The sequence below is a fragment of the Triturus cristatus genome, chromosome 1_2, assembly GCF_964204655.1.
Source record: "Triturus cristatus chromosome 1_2, aTriCri1.1, whole genome shotgun sequence".
Lineage (NCBI taxonomy): Eukaryota > Metazoa > Chordata > Amphibia > Caudata > Salamandridae > Triturus > Triturus cristatus.
Window position 1 is genome coordinate 844,542,780 of NC_140580.1, and position 15,792 is coordinate 844,558,571.

The 15,792-nt window shown below is 45.8% G+C and overlaps 1 protein-coding gene across 7 annotated transcripts in view; it reads left to right on the plus strand.

The window, feature by feature from the left end:
- Positions 1–15,792, plus strand: part of RAP1GAP (RAP1 GTPase activating protein) — a 1,002,066-nt gene that overhangs the window by 876,917 nt on the left and 109,357 nt on the right. The gene's annotated exons all lie outside the window — the stretch shown is intronic.

Here is a 15,792-nt window from a genome sequence, read left to right on the forward strand (position 1 = left end):
CCTCCCCCCAAAGCCGGTGCCAGGTGTGGCTGCACCGGTCGCAACGCCCTAGAGTCGGCCCGGTCTACACCTCTTGAAGATATATAGATCTTCACGGGACATAGATGTGGAGTAAAGTACAGTAAACCTATGCTTACCAATATAAACTTACTTTGATGATATTTTGAGCTCTATATATTTTGCCACAATATTTTGGCTTTACGATAATCTGTAGTGGATTGTGGTGAAATACCAACAAGAGATTTCAGCCTATATGTGATTCCTGGTGGCCGTACAAGCTTACAAACTAGTCGACTCGTTGAGTCCTGGTCCTTTATGATACTCCCTGCGACCACCTTCAGAAATGCAGAGATGTGTATAATGTCAGTGCTCTGTCAGGGCCCAGGGAATGATTGGGTCAAAAGATAGACCCGGGCACCGAAATAAAAGTGGCCCCCATTAGCGAACCAGCTATCTAAAAAAGTGGCCCACATTTGCAAATCAGGCCAGTTTTGAACTTGTAAAGACACAGTGTATGGGTACTATGCAAGGTATGGAAGACTACATGCATTTGTGTTTGCGGCTGGCAATATTTTTATCAGGAAAATCAGCTTTAAAAACTGGCGCACCTGGCCATAAAATCGGTCTACAAACTCTATAACCCAGCCCACACACTGATCTCTCAGATCAGCCCATTAGGCATTGCCCGATAGGACAGTACGACCTTGTCAGTGCCTTTGTTCTACCCATCATTGTAATACACTGCCTAATTGAGGGATGGAGGTGTCACCTGAGCCATGGATAGATGAGGCTCACCCTGGATTGGTGTCTGGCTGCCTGGCAACCACCTGTTAAGGAGTAGTAGTTCTTTTATCAGTGGCCAGCACCAGTAGGGGTGGAGTCCAGGCCCAGTTTGTATATGGAGCTGGTATCTCATTCTCAGGTGCACAGAGAACATACAGATCAGTAACTATAAGCCACCAAAGTATGAATATTTTTTTTCATATCCTGGAAAGTATTTCATAAAAGGACACTAACAATACTGTTCCAAGCAATCTTTCACATAAACAACCCTTTCCACCTCAGATACTATCCAGCCCTTCTCATCTTGGATTGCCCACGCTCTGTCTTCAAACTTCTGACACCTCACATCTTCAGACTCTCCTACTACCTACTGTTTATTCTCCATAGATCCCTGGGTCCCTATGCAAATGGCGGCAGTGCAACCATTTTAGTGTTCCATAGCGACATACTAAAGAGAATTCAATAAATAAATAACACAGGGTGCCTCTACGCATACTCACAGGGGATCCGCTTAGGATAGCCTGAGTTCTACTAAGTCCACTGATGTTCTTGTTGGCGTCTTCTAGGAGGTCGGATGCTTACATTGTGCAATCAAGTAAGTGCAATGGATCCTGCCACCATGCCTCCAAATGCTGGGGTTTGCCAAATACCAAGTCTGTCTAGTCTTGATTGAACCTCACACCTCTTTCTCTCACCACCGTGCACTTTCTGTCACTTTATCTCACTCTGATGGCTTCTCTTTCATCTCGTCTATCTTCCTTTGTCACTGTTTCCCTATCTTTCCTTCTAGCTCCCTTTTCTGACTATATCTATTTTGCTCCAGGTCAAGGTCTGATGATGAAAAATAAATGTGTCTTCCCAAAAATTAATGCCAGCGCATACCACTTGTGACCACTGGCACAAACTAAGCACTGACAGATCTGAAAAAAGCTAAGCTTTGCCAAATTGATGCTGTCACGCCACACCTTGGGTCACCCACAATGTCTAAACCATATAATGGTCGCTGTACAACAGCGACTATGCTTTCTCTAAATGTTTTCCGTCATTGGCCATTTTGTCTCCAAGCGGATCCGATTTACGAGCAGCTGAAAGTAGTCATTGCCGAGGGAGAAGTGGTCCTATGTGTAAACCCTTGATCTAATTTGAGTTTGCTCTTCTTCCACTGACACCATTAGTCAGCAACTTACGCCTAAGCACAGTGAGGGAAGTTGGAAAGGTCTACGCCTTGCACCGTGCCAAAGAAGTCCCTCTCAGGGCTACACAAGTCGCAACTTTAATGACATAGGATCTATTGATCTGCTCGGGTTCAATGCTGAGCACTGGTGGAAGGCGCAGACGGGTGCAGCCATCATTCTACAGCCTGTCCAACCCTTGGCCCTTATAAGATGGCTGAGGTGCTTGACTGCTGGCGCGATACGGGGGGCCTGGTATATAGTAGGACCGCCTCTGCTGCTCGCTCCTGGTCACAGAAGAAAGGCATGTTTGATTCCAGGGCTGTCTGTGGATGGAGTAAGTATGGTGGCTTCCACTACTCGTTGTTGGATGAGTAGAGATGGGTTGCCGCCACTGTTGTTTGATGTATTTTAGAGAGAAAGGTGGCTCCCATTAGGCTCGCCTCTACAGGTGAAGATTCTGGATACGGTCACTCCCAATGTTCTTCCCTGGATGGGGATAATAGGTAGGGTTACACTACTCGCACCTATAAAGGGAAGGATTATGAACATAGTGACTCTCATTTTTCTTCCCAACTTGGAAATAGTAGTGCGCTTGTCACTACTCATCACTGGATTGGGAGATTAGGGTCGCCACCACTGTTCTCTAATGGATCTGAGAGTGTGGGGTGGCTGCCATGGCTGTCTGGTAGATGGGCAAATAAGGTGGCTTCCACTACTTTCGCCACTATGGGGCACGAATAGAGATAAGATGGCTCCCACTGTTCTTCCTTGCATGGAGATAGTAAGGAGGCATCCACTACTCTCACCTGTAAAGGAGAAGATTAAGGATATGGTGATTCTCACTTTTCTTCTCTGGGTGGTGATATGGTGGCATCCACTAATTTTCCTTGGTTGGCATGTAGGGTGGGCTACCCTGTCCTCCCGCGGATGCGAGTTTAGGCGTCTTCCACCACTCTTTGGTGAATGGGAGAGTAGGTGGCTTCTACTATTTTTAAACAAACTAGACACTCCTTGGGGTAACATTAGACCAGTAGGCTGGGTATTGCCAAACTGGGGGCAAAACATTGCAAGATGAAATAAACAGTAGGCACACCTTCCCTGTTTATACTTCCAGGCTCTGGAACAGCATCACTATCAACATCAGATCACCGCGGAGTATGCTACAGTTCAAAATAATGTTGAAGACACACCTCTTCAAGGGACACTAATTAACTACTTCTCTCAATCGTTGATTAATATGGAAAGAAGTAAGTGCCAGGGTCCTTCTCAGGAGGCCACTGCAGCCTGCACCACACATTGCCCTGCCAACGCTGCCAATGACAGTACCAACACAACTGCTACAAGAGCGACAATTCAGATTATTCCAGGCCACCCACAGTAGGTGGCAGGTATTATTATTTATTTGTAATGAATATTGGGTTATTAAAAACTGTTATTCTGCTCAGCTCAAAATGAGATGAACAGTGCCACCATGTGGTGGACTGTCATTAGTGCCGGTGCTGAGAATTAAGTACTGGTGCAGAGCACCGAAAGGACCAGCTCAAATTAAGCACTGTTCCTTTTCTGAGTCATATCCCTTTTCAGCACTCCATTGGTATCAAGTAGGTTTGTGTTCTACATATATTACTACATATATAATAATTTTTACCTCTGCGGGCTGAGATTAAGGAGTAATTGGCTTCTGTTAATCTGTTCTGCATGGGGTAGGCAACATGGAATGGCTCTCCTTACTGTCCTCAGAAGGTGGAGGAGTAGGGTGCTTTTAACTACTCTCCTGGAGTGTCCATAAGAAGGCTGCCAGTACTCTCTCCCTTGGACAAGAGAGAGTAGAGAGGGGTTCCACACTCCTCCCTATGTGAGTCCCTGTGCAGCGCCTTAAAGTGAAACGAGCATCCATGACTCGAATGAGCAGAGCACAGGGGCATCATGTGCAGTCATGAGCGACTCCCCCCTAGCTGAGTTCATGGACACTCATTCTCAAGCTCCCAGTGGACACTGAAGTCAGAGAGAGCACTATGTGAAAAGTATATTTTGTCACGAAATATGTCATTTTCCTTTAATGTTACATTCAGCTGTGATGCCATTGGGTGGGAACAGCTCTTGGCAAAAAACAAATAAAACTATAAAGGAAGGTTCTCGTTAATGAGAAGCGTTATTAACCACAGAGCGCCCGCCACCTGCCACTCAGAGTGTAATGTCCTTCCCGGGTGCATCAGCCTGGGGCACGTGCCTGCACCGTGCGGGTTAGGTGGCATAAGCATTTATATACACACGGTCTATTCAAGGCGTAAAAGGAGGGCTCATTAGGATAAAATACCTGGAAACTATGGATTTGTAGTATGACTGGTGTAATTCGATCATGATAAGCCAGGGCTAATTCGTGTTCTGTTATCCCCGGGCGAGTGTTGCTGCCTTGCCAACCAGGCACTGAGTGCAGGAATGACTGGCATTCTCCTACACGCCGAGGGCCGATTCTACCAAGTGCCGCTCCCGTTCCCAAGGGACCTTGCGCAGCAGTGCGGGTTTTGTCTCCATCCTTCAATCTCACCAGATACAGCCACCGCACCCCATTGAACAGACGATCCAGCTCTCAGAGGAAGCAAGCACTGCACTCCTCGCCTGTGAGAGTTAGAGCCCCGTTTGCTAAAGTTTTATGTGGGCTCTCAAGCGACACAGCAAGACGTAAAACAGCTCAGTTTCCAACCCTTTTAAAAGCCGTATCCACTTATACAATAAGGGCCTTTGGTCCGGATGTATCATTGCACTGCTAATAAAAACTAGTCCCAATTTCCAACCAGTATTTTAGCCAACATGGTGACAATTTGCAACCCAACCTTCTGTACTAATAGGGTCAGTTTGCACAATTTGACCTACCTCATTAATATTCATTAGTTAGGTGACAAATTGCAACTCGATACAATTGGCTGCGATCACAGGGATGGCAGCCTACAATTGCCAGCAGATCACCATGTCTGTGTTCATTTTTTTTTAAAATGTTTAATTAAAAAAGTTTGCCTGGGACTTGACAATGTCTCCTGGACCACTGACTACTGTCTCAGAGAACATTTTTCCAAAATGGGAAGGGATCTAAAGAGGTCCCTTTCCATTTTGAGAATGTGTTATCACCCCAACTTGAAAGTCGGTAACTTGTCAGTGGTGTGGGCCAAGAATTTCATTGGAAAGTCATTGATTCTTATGGTACCAAATTAAAATTTGAAAGGGATAACTGCAACATGTGCCTTCTAAATTGCAAATCAGTATCTGCTTTCAATCCAATTGTAGGAGTTGGTAAAAGTTTACGATTCCAGAAATGGGACTTGTTCATAGGAAAAACCTATTTTGTGGTCCCAAACCATTCTATTATGTAAATTAGAGCGTTTGTGACCTCACAGGTCTAGTCGTGTCTCCAGCTCTCTTCTAAAGTAGATCACAACTCTTAGAGGAGACAACCATTCTAACTCACATTGCCAACAAAATACCACATGAATTATTTTGCAATTTTCAGTTCATGACTGTAAGAAATTGTGTTATTATTTGATGGGGTAAATGCCCACCCAAGTAATAATTACAATTCTTGTCAGAGTGAATCACTAGAGTCACTAAATAAACCTAACTTTAACCCCCTGGTAGTTATGGCACAGAGCAAACAGGCTTAACTTAGAGACAATATAAAAAATATTTATGCATATTCTAAAACAGTGATAAAGTCGAAATGCAAAACAATAAATATCCCAAACTAGAAAAATAGAGTAAAATGCAATCAACAAAATGACATAACATTACAAAAATCTAATAAGAGAACCCGGAGATATGAATTTTTCAAATTTTAGGTAGAAATACCACCAAGATGCACAAAGCACCAATGACAGTCAATGGTCACGTTAGACCAAGACCTAAGCGCAATTGGACGATGACAGCAATGGAGCATTATTGGCAAGGTAGTGTATGCCAAAGCGTTTTGTTATACATACAAAACAAGCCTTTGCAAATCCAATAGGTCTCCCCTCTAAAATGCTGATTAATTGGTGTTGCAAATGCTTTTTTTTTTTTACAGTTTCATGCAGCTGCATACATCAAGGTGCACATACAAGCATTGAATGGCAATTTCATAATGGGTTTCAGCCTGTAATTAGCATTTTAAAAAGTGTGAATGAGGTGTGAAATTGCTGACATGAAGGGGCACGGATGACCCATCTGAACCTGACAGAATACGCAGGGATGGCTGGGAGAATCCTTTTCAATATTAAAGTGTCAAATCCTGCTTGAATGTCACAATCCTACTTGACAGGTTTGTTGTTTTTTTTGGGGGGGGGGTACACTTCAAAGAGGCCTCCCCTCTCACAGGCAAATGTTAGCTGACACTTGGGCAGAGCCCTTCTTTTGCCTCCCCCCGTCATGCCCCATTCACAGTGGGCCTCTTTTTGAAATTACAGTATCACAACCTGTTGACAGGTCTGCTGGGTTTACATATAACATTTTGAATGAACGGCAAAAACACAGTTCTTGTGTATCCATGTCTGGTTACTGAAAATTCAGCTTTGTTCTACCGAAGTTCTGTCTCTGAGGTTGTTGTGGGTATAGGGACTGCCTAAGAATGGAGTTTGGTGTTAGATGTTGGAGGGCACTAAGATTAACATAGTACACTCCCCACGCACATCCCAAGCCCCCAAAGCTCAAACTTATTGTGGCTGATGACTTCAGCCCCCTTGAACATGCCCAAAGTGGTTAGGGCTAGCCTGTTGATTAGAGTCACCTTTGGTTATTCCCACCCCTAATCTATGCCAGGCATAAACGTGGCATCTCCAGACACCCACTTTAGAATACTCCTTATCCTGTGAAAGATGATAAGATGACTAAACCTGCTGTCTGAGACCTGAGAAGAGACTAGAAGACACAACCTGCTCCCCCTCTTGTACCCAGGACAAAGACATGGACTCCAAGGGTCATAATACTGACCTCCTGTTAAAGCCATAGGGTCACAACAAGCTACAAGAGGCCTATTCCTGCAACTTCCCAGCTGACTAGTTGCAAGTGGACCTGGGCTAGACTCCTGCTGGCCTCTGCCTGCCACCATGTGAGTTCTACGTCCCTTCCCTGAGGTGCTTCAGATGTGTAATCCTGTGGTAGATTGGTACTTAAAGGACTAAGTTCAGAAGATAAAATCTTTGACCAGGTCTTACCTGGTTAGTGCATCTGACCTGCACAGTGACATAGAGTAGACTGTTTCAGAGAAGAGTGAAGTGTAGTAGACTGGAGTGGTGCAGGGAAGACTGGAGTGGTGCAGGGTAGAGTGGAGTGGTGCAGGGTAGAGTGCAGTGGTGTAGAGTAGAATGGTGTAGAGTGCAGTGGCGTGGAGTGTAGTGGTACAGACTGAATTAGACTGGAGTGATGCAGAGTAGAGTGGTGTAGAGTATAGTGGCCTAGAGTGCATTGGCATAGAGTACAGTAGAGTTGAGTGGTGTACAGTAGAGTGTAGTGGCTTAGAGTAGAGTGGCTTTGAGTTCAGTGGCAGAGAGTGCAGTCTTGCAGAGTGCAGTGTTAGAGTGCAGTAGCATAGAGTGCATTGGTATAGATTGCATGTGTGTAGAGAGCATTGGCATAGAGTAGAGTGGTGCAGTGGTGAAGAGTGCAGATGTGCATAACAGAGTGGGGTAGAATGCACTGGCATAAAGTAGAGTGGTGCAGAGTAGAGTAGAGAGGCATAGAGTGCAGTGCCATAGTGTCCAGTAGTGCACAGTAGATAAGAGTGGTGTAGAGTGGATTAGCGTAGAGCTGATTAGCATAGAGTGTAGTGTCCTAAAGTGTAGTGGCATAGAGTATAGTGGCATAGAGTGCATTAGTGTAGAGTGCAGTATAGTGGCGTCGAGTGGAGTGGTGCAGAGTGGAGTGCAGTGGTGCAGAGTAGAGTGGCATAGAGGGCAGCAACGTAAAGTAGATTGTTTCAGAGTAAAGTGGAGTAGACTGGAGTGGTGCAGGGCAGAGTGGAGTGGTGCAGGGTAAAGTGCAGAGGTGTAGAGTAGAGTGCAGTTGTATAGAGTACAGTGATGTAGAGTGCATTGATGAAGACTAGAGTGGTGCAGTGGTGAAGAGTACAATGGTGAAGTGGCGAAGAGTGCAGTGGTGCATAGTAGAGTGGGGTTGAGTGCACTTAAACAGAGCAGAGTGGTGCAGATTAGAGTAGAGAGGCTTAGAGTGCAGTGGCGCACAGTAGATTAGAGTGGCGAAGAGTGGATTGGCATGGAGTGGATGGGCATTGAGTGTAGTGGCGTAGATTATAGTGGCATAGAGTGCATTGGCCTAGCATGCAGTAGAGTTGCATAGAGTAGAGTGGTGCAGAGAAATTCGGTGTAGATTTCAGTGGAAGAGAGTGCAATGTTGCAGAGTAGAGTGTCATAGAGTGCAATGGTGTGCAGTGCATTGGTGTAGAGGGCCGTGGTGTAGAGTGGTGCATAGTAAAGTGACGTAGAGTGCAGTGGTGCACAGTAGATTGGCATACAGTGCAGTGGCATAGAGTGTATTTGTTTTGAGTAAAGCGGTGTAGAGTGCATTGGCGTAGAATACAGCCACGTAGGGTAGAGTGGCGTAGAGTGCAGTGGGGTAGACTGGAGTGGCACAGAATAGATTGCAGTGCTGTGGAGGGAAATAGCGCAGAGTGTAATAGAGTGGCTTAGAGTAGATTGTTTCAGAGTATAGTGAAATAGCGTAGTGTGCAGTCGCATAGAGTACAGTGTCATAAAGTGTAGTGTTGTTGAGTGCAGTGGTGCAGAGTAGATTAGAGTGGCTTATAGTGGATTTGCATAGAGTGCAAAGGCGAAGAGTACGGCAGTGCTAAGTATAGTGGTGTGGGGTAGAGTGCATTGGCTTAGAGTAGAGTGGTTTCGAGTAGAGAGGCGTCGAGTGAAGTGTTGTAGAATAGAGTGACGCAATATGGAGTGGAATGGCATAGTGTGGAGTGGTGCAGAGTTGCCATTAGTTGGCATTACAGACTCCACATCTTTTATTGAACTGACCATTACATTTGCACAGGCATAGATAAAAGTATACAGTTCACAAACGATAATGTGTGGAAATGTCATCAACTAATGTATTGATTTGTTCTGGTTGTATTAAAATATTTATTTCTACCACACATCAGAAATACAAAACAAAATGCATTAATTGTGCTTTCCATGTTCTGAAATATCTGTGCAGTTAATTGTTATTTTCTGCTAGAAAGCAAAATAACATCTTACAGCACAGCCAGTAAGAAAAAATAACTTCCTACCGCCTTTCTATCTCACATGGGTACCCAGCAGGCACCGCCGGACTGGTCGTAGCGGGCACCGTACATTTTCCTGGGAGGCTGGAAGGGTGGGGCCGTTTATTCAGTGGTGGGGGCCGGTATTGTTACTGGGGGCTGGTTTTGTAGCAGTGCTGCAATATCGGGCCCCAGTAATAAAAGCAAAAGTAACCCCCAGGGGCTGGTCCGACAGAATTGCCAGGGCTGCATTGAGTTCCCAGTCTGGCCCTGCCAGCAGGATTGTCACATAAATCCACTTATTTTACAGTCAGAAAAAGAAAAGTAAACAACAGGCTCCCTGAAACACAGAGCCTGACCTTTGACCTCTGTCTTTGAATGCACAAAAAAGGTGACAAGATAAGAACACAATTTAAAGGCCTGGTTACATCAATTTAGTACTGGTGGAAGAATACAGGAAATAGGGTTTGGGCAAGGGAAGGGAGGGGAGGAACTCAAACTGGACAGCCCAAAACAAACAAAGCCAGCAAATAGGAAGCAAGCAAATGTGAAGTAAAAACCATAAAGCCAATGGTAAGGAATGGGTAGAATGCATTCTCAGGGAAGATTTCCAAATGTCCCCAAGATGTTGTCGGCAGACCAGAGAGCTGCGCTGTCTGCTAGGCTTCGACCTAAAAATTACACCCACATAGGGTTGCCCCCTAACCGGTTTTCTACCAGCACCACCAGTTTTTTAATGTCCCAGCCAATCCAAAAATAAGTAAAACACCAAAAGCCCATATTTTTATCACTTGTATGTACATACTTCAAACTGCAAACATGGGGGGCATGGCTAAGCCTGCAATGGAGTCGGACGTGTAGTCCAGAGCTCCCATCTTGGCCAGAGTACTTCGGGGCCAGAATCCAGACTTAAGGCTGAAAGGAACCCGCCTCATCAGTGCCCTCCTCGCCAGAGTGCCTCTTGTCCCTGGGAGGCCCCGTGGGAGACCCGATCTCTGCTGTCTTGCTGGGCTGGCTGGGCTGTGATGGAGGGAGCACTAGCGGCTCAAGATGGCGGCTGCTCTGTGTTTCTAGAGTGGCCGCAGAGAGGGATGCTGGAGTAGTGCTGTTTCTGGGCGTGCTTGCTGCCCTGGGTTTCGGAGCCTGCATTCTTGGGGAGCGTTGGCAACCTGGGCCTCCTGGTATTTCGCTTACAACAGCCTGTGAGGGCACGGGGTGCAAGAGTTGGTGCGGCGGCGTGTGCTGCGGTGGACTGGATTTGTTGCGTTGTGCTCCTCGGCATACCGCTACATCAAACCTGGTCTTTCCCCACCTCCTCCCATTGAAATTATATATGGCCTGCGGTGGGTGGTTTGACCCGCGGAAAGATGACGACGCCCTGAATAAAGTTAGATGGTGGCCGCTAGAAGTCTTGCTGTGGCGAATGTGCTTTGTTCACTCGCTCACTGGGCCCAATGGAGTGGGGAGGCTAGAGAATGAAGACATGCAATGGTACAACCGAAACAGTTGTCAATAGTGACATGAAATGTTAATGGGTTGGGTAACAAAGTAAAAAGAGGGCTGGTCTATAAAGCAATATCTCAATACCAACCTGACATTGTTTACCTGCAGGAGACCCATCTTATAGATGCAAAATATTGAAGTGTGGGGAGGGGCAAGTACAAGTTATTTGGTCATGTGCAGTACACATCTAGGTCTAGGGGTGTTTTGGTGCTTATCCGTAGATCTCTCCCGTTCCACACGCTCCGTTCATGGACTTGTACACTAGGGTGCTATATATCGATTTTGGGTGAATATGACGGTGTACCTCTGCTGCTATTTAATGTGTATGCACCTCCTGGGTTACAGAGAATTACTCCTCAGCATGTGGGGGCTGTCCTGGCTAGGGCACCACATGCATACACAATAGTGGGGGGGGGGCTTCAATTTAGTACTAGACACACACCTGGATAGGAATAATGCAAAGGTGGAGGTGAGGGGCACACTGGGGGGCTTCATGCAGGCGCAGGGATTGTGCGATGTCTGGAGGGCTCTACAAAGGCAGAAAAGGATACTCTTTCTACTCCAGCTCCCATGGTGTTCATTCCAAGAGGGTTATTTTTTCATTACAACTAATTTATTGCCTAGCTCAGGGAAGCAGAATATCTAGCTCGAGGAATAAGGGACCACTCTCCACTGAGGGTAATGTTGAACATGGGGGTGCGAGCATCCCGGAGTGGATGGAGGATGGAGATATGGTGTCTCATGAATGAGGAGTCTGTTGGGAGCTTGGAGCAGGCCTCTTATTTTTACCTTGTTGAAAATGGAGTCAGTGCAAAGCCGCAGAGGCATATAAGGCCACTATCAGAGGAGGTCCTCTTCGCAAGGGAGGTTGGTGATAAGAGGAAACAGCAACAGAGGCTGACTATGCTGGAAGGTGAACTGTACACTAGAGAGGGCCTATGCGGCTTCCCAGACCCCCGAAGGGCAGCGGCAGTAGCTCTAAAGAAGGAGGAGTACCTTTTGGTGGCTCATGATGAGGTTAAGACAATGTACCTTGTGAAACAGAAACATCAGCACCTATGTGAGACTGGAAATAAGGCTGATAAACTGCCCGCGTGGATAGGGAGCCGGGAAAAATATAGCATGTTTATTAGAGAACTCTGCATGTCCAATGGGGGGTGTGGTGTGATATAGGATAGTCTGGGTATTGCTAAAGAGTTGGAATCACAACCTGGTTGCTTTTATGAATCGCGGCTGATAGTTCCTGAGTCGGAAATCTTAAGCTTCATTGTAGATTGCCCTACGAAAACACTAAACCTACCCCACATGACCGATTTATAGGCAGACATATTGAAGGGGGAGGTGTCTTTGCAAGCAGGGAAGGCCCCAGGCCCCAATGGGTTTCCAGTGGAGCTCTTTCATAAACTTAACAAATGGACAGCCCCCCTCTGTGTGCGATCTTTGTTGAACCGTTTAGGACAGGGGAACTATCGCATATGCGTTCAGCAACAATAATTCTAGTCCCTAAGCCTGGTAAGCCTAGAAATAGTATTGAATACCACCACCCAATATCATTATTAAATGTGGATGTCAAAATCTTGGCCAAACTTCTAGCTAACAGATTGAGGAAGACTGTGACGACACTGGTGCACTTAGATCAGAATGGGTTTATGCCTGGTTGCTCGACGGCGCTGAATCTCCGCAGCCTCCACAGTAATCTGACTTTGGTGGAGTCCTCTTCCAGTGGCTGTGCTATAGTCTCATTGGATGCCAGTAAGACCTTTGACTCCGTGGAATAGCTATTTCTTTTCGGAGTTCTGGAAAGAATGGGCTTTGGCCCCAAATATCAGAGATGGGTCCGGCTGCTTCATGATTGACCCAGTTCAAGGGTAAAGGTTAATGGATGCCCCTCCCAAGAGTTTCAGGTGTATAGGGGGCATGGGACAGGGCTGCCCTCTGTCGCCGATACTGTTTGTTCTAAAGATAGAGGGTCTAACCGAATGGATAAGGGTGGATGCACAGATCTGGGGTTGGTCGGGCGAAACAGCTGGGGGAAAGAATATCCCTGTATGCGGATGATATTAAGTTATATTTGACCCATGTGCCTATGACAATTCAGAGGTTAAAGGACATCTTTCAGATTTTTGGAGAGAGGTTTATGGGTTTGCTATGAACTGGGACAAATCCGTGCTGTTTCCAATAGGCAGATGGGATTTGGGCCAGCCACAGGCCCTACCACTTAGAGTGGCGATGATTAAAGTTAAATATTTGGGGGTATGGATCACCTGGAGCCTGGACCTGCATTATGATGCAAATCCGACCCCCTTGCTGGTGCGCTTTGACCGCGATATAAGACACTAGCAGTCATTGCCGATCTCCTTGTTGGGGAGGGTGGCAATGTTTAAGATGCTGGCTCTCCCCCATTTTCTCTTTATTCTTCAGAAGTCACAATACAGACTTCTGGGTGCCTTCTTTGTACAAATTGATGCGTTGTGCGTACTCTGCTATGGATAGGTGGGCAGCAGAGAAAGGCCCTGTATACCCTCCAGCAGTCTAAATATGAAGGGGGATAGTTTTGTGAACATTCATAAGTACTATGAGGCTGCGCGGGTTTTGTGTGTGTCCAGCTAGGGAACTGGTGGTTCGGACTTGGAGGAAGTTAACTAAAGAAATGGGATGGCGCACTCGATTGACCTTGAGTACACCATTGTGGGAGAGGTCTAGGCTCCAGGAGTGACAGCCTTGAAGGGCTTTCAAGGGTGGGATAGTGGCATTCCGACCCTGGCAGAGGTCTTTGATGCTACTGAGGTGGTGCCTTTGCTCATATGCAAACGGAATTCCAGATGCCTGCTACGCAGTGGTTGAAAGATGCCCAACTGAGAGCTGCTCTTCGGTGTAGCATTCCCACTGATGTGGAGACGCAGGAGGACTCTCCTTTGGGGATGAAATTGCTGGATAGGGCAGTAAAAGAAACACTGATTTCTCTAACATATGGGACTTTGATGAGAAACACACAACCCCCCTTTTCTGGCCTGCAGGATAGATGGTCGCAGGATTGTGGGGACCTTGATGAAGACGACTGGTGCAAGCCACTCATGTTGCCAGCAGAGGTGGCCATTCTGGCATCTCCCCGCATTATTCAACTTAAAATTTTACAAAGAGTTTAATACATGTGTATGTTGCTTTACAGACTGGGCAGGGTGTCGAACGCGGATTGTCTCCGGGTTGTGGCCAGGAGGGCCCTTTCTATCATACGCCCTGGAGCTGCCCTAAACTTGGAAACCTCTGGAAGGTGGTAGGAGAAACATTAGAAGGTGCAACTGGGATAGCCCTTGGGCTTCAGTCTGGAATGGCACTGCTAGGTGTATGGGGCAGACGGATCATACGGGCCATCACAAACTGTTAGTCAATCTAGGATGCTTGGTGGCAAAATGCGATATCACCGGGAAATGAGGCTCTGGGACTGTTCCTCAACCTCAAGAATTTGGGGCGGCTGGGTCCCAGGGTTTGGCTGAAAGGGGCAATAACAGGGCAATACCCACTGCCTGAGGTGGAGTTCATGATGCAGACACCAAAGGGTGTCCTGGACTATACCTCTGGGGTGCCAAGTGCTTGTAATAGGACGCAACACTGTGACAAATTGAACCTTTATTTATTTTGAAAATAAATGGATGCATGTACCGTGATGGGTGGGGAGGGGGGGTTGCTATTATGTTTTGTTGCCATTGCATAAAAGTGATAAAATATTTCAACAAATTGCAAACATGAATAAAAAGCACTTTTACGTGTTTTCTAGAGCTGCATTAATGACCTATGACTAATAATTACAGCAAACAAAGACAGAAAAGTAAGGTTACAAATGAACACATACGATTTTGTTTAAAGTCTTCGTATCACATTCCGGCCTTTACAGACTCTTAAAACAAGAACAGATGGCTGGTATTTTTCTCTTCGAAAGGTGGCAACCCTGCACCCAGGGCATCAATATTTATGGGGAGATAAATAACTTCTATCTAGAGTTGTCACCATCCAAATAGAGAATAGCATGCAGATTCTGTGATGCTTGGCACATTAAAATCTGGTTGTAACAGTATTTACCGGGCATTTTACAGAATTAACCTGGGGAAAAAGGCGGGTGATGTGGTAATGAATGAAAAAACCCTGATTCCAAACCCCCTGCAAACCGCAAAACCAGTCCATTAATAATAAGGGCCTAAGAGTGGGAACTATAAACTTAAGAAGGTTTTACAGATATCATCCTAATGAATTTATACCGAATCAATGCACACTTTCTACTTCTTGACCGACACACTCCCACCTGTGGCTTCTGTCTGTTGTCCTCTCCAAGATGAGCGACTGGTCTTTCAGGAACTCACCCTGTTTCCCATATCAGCTGGCTTTCACCTTAAAACTTTTTGGGCGATTTTCTCAGGACTGTTTGTGCAGGTACGTTTAATTTCCACGAATAAATTGGCTTTTTATGATTGCAAAACCACATTTTATGTTCTCAAAAGTTGGTTTTGCGCTCACTAAAGAGGATGACAAACACACTTTTGTGTCAGTAGATGCACGAGGAATGGCTAGAAACAGAAAGAGGATGGGCACTATAGGATAGGAAGCCCTGTAACTTTGTGAACACTTACTAAGATACATGTTTATGTGGGTATTCACAGACTCCTCTCCGACCCTTTCCCAAGTGTGGAAAAGGCCAGAGATTTACTTCTGTCAAGGCGGGGTTGGGGAAAGTAAATCAGTTTCTAAGTAAGAAAGAAAACACCACCAAAATGGTGGCCTCGTGGGTTGAGGAATTCTCCGAGAGTAAAATATTCCTGTGAAGCTAAACAAAATATAAGTTTGATATATTCTTGCACTTAAACATGAAATTCACAAACTTTTTCTAGGAGTTCACGTTGAAACCTGTGACTGGAGCACTGTTCCAGGCATTAGTTTGAATACCAAATAGTCAGACATCTACAGCCATGTGAGTGTGAAATCCTGTGGGTGCACTTTTTGACTTTTTAAAGAACCTTTGCGTTCCATTTATTTCGGCAAACATTTTTTAATTGTTCTTTTTTGTGTGGGTCTGAGTAAGCCAGCCACTGCTGTCTTTGTCGG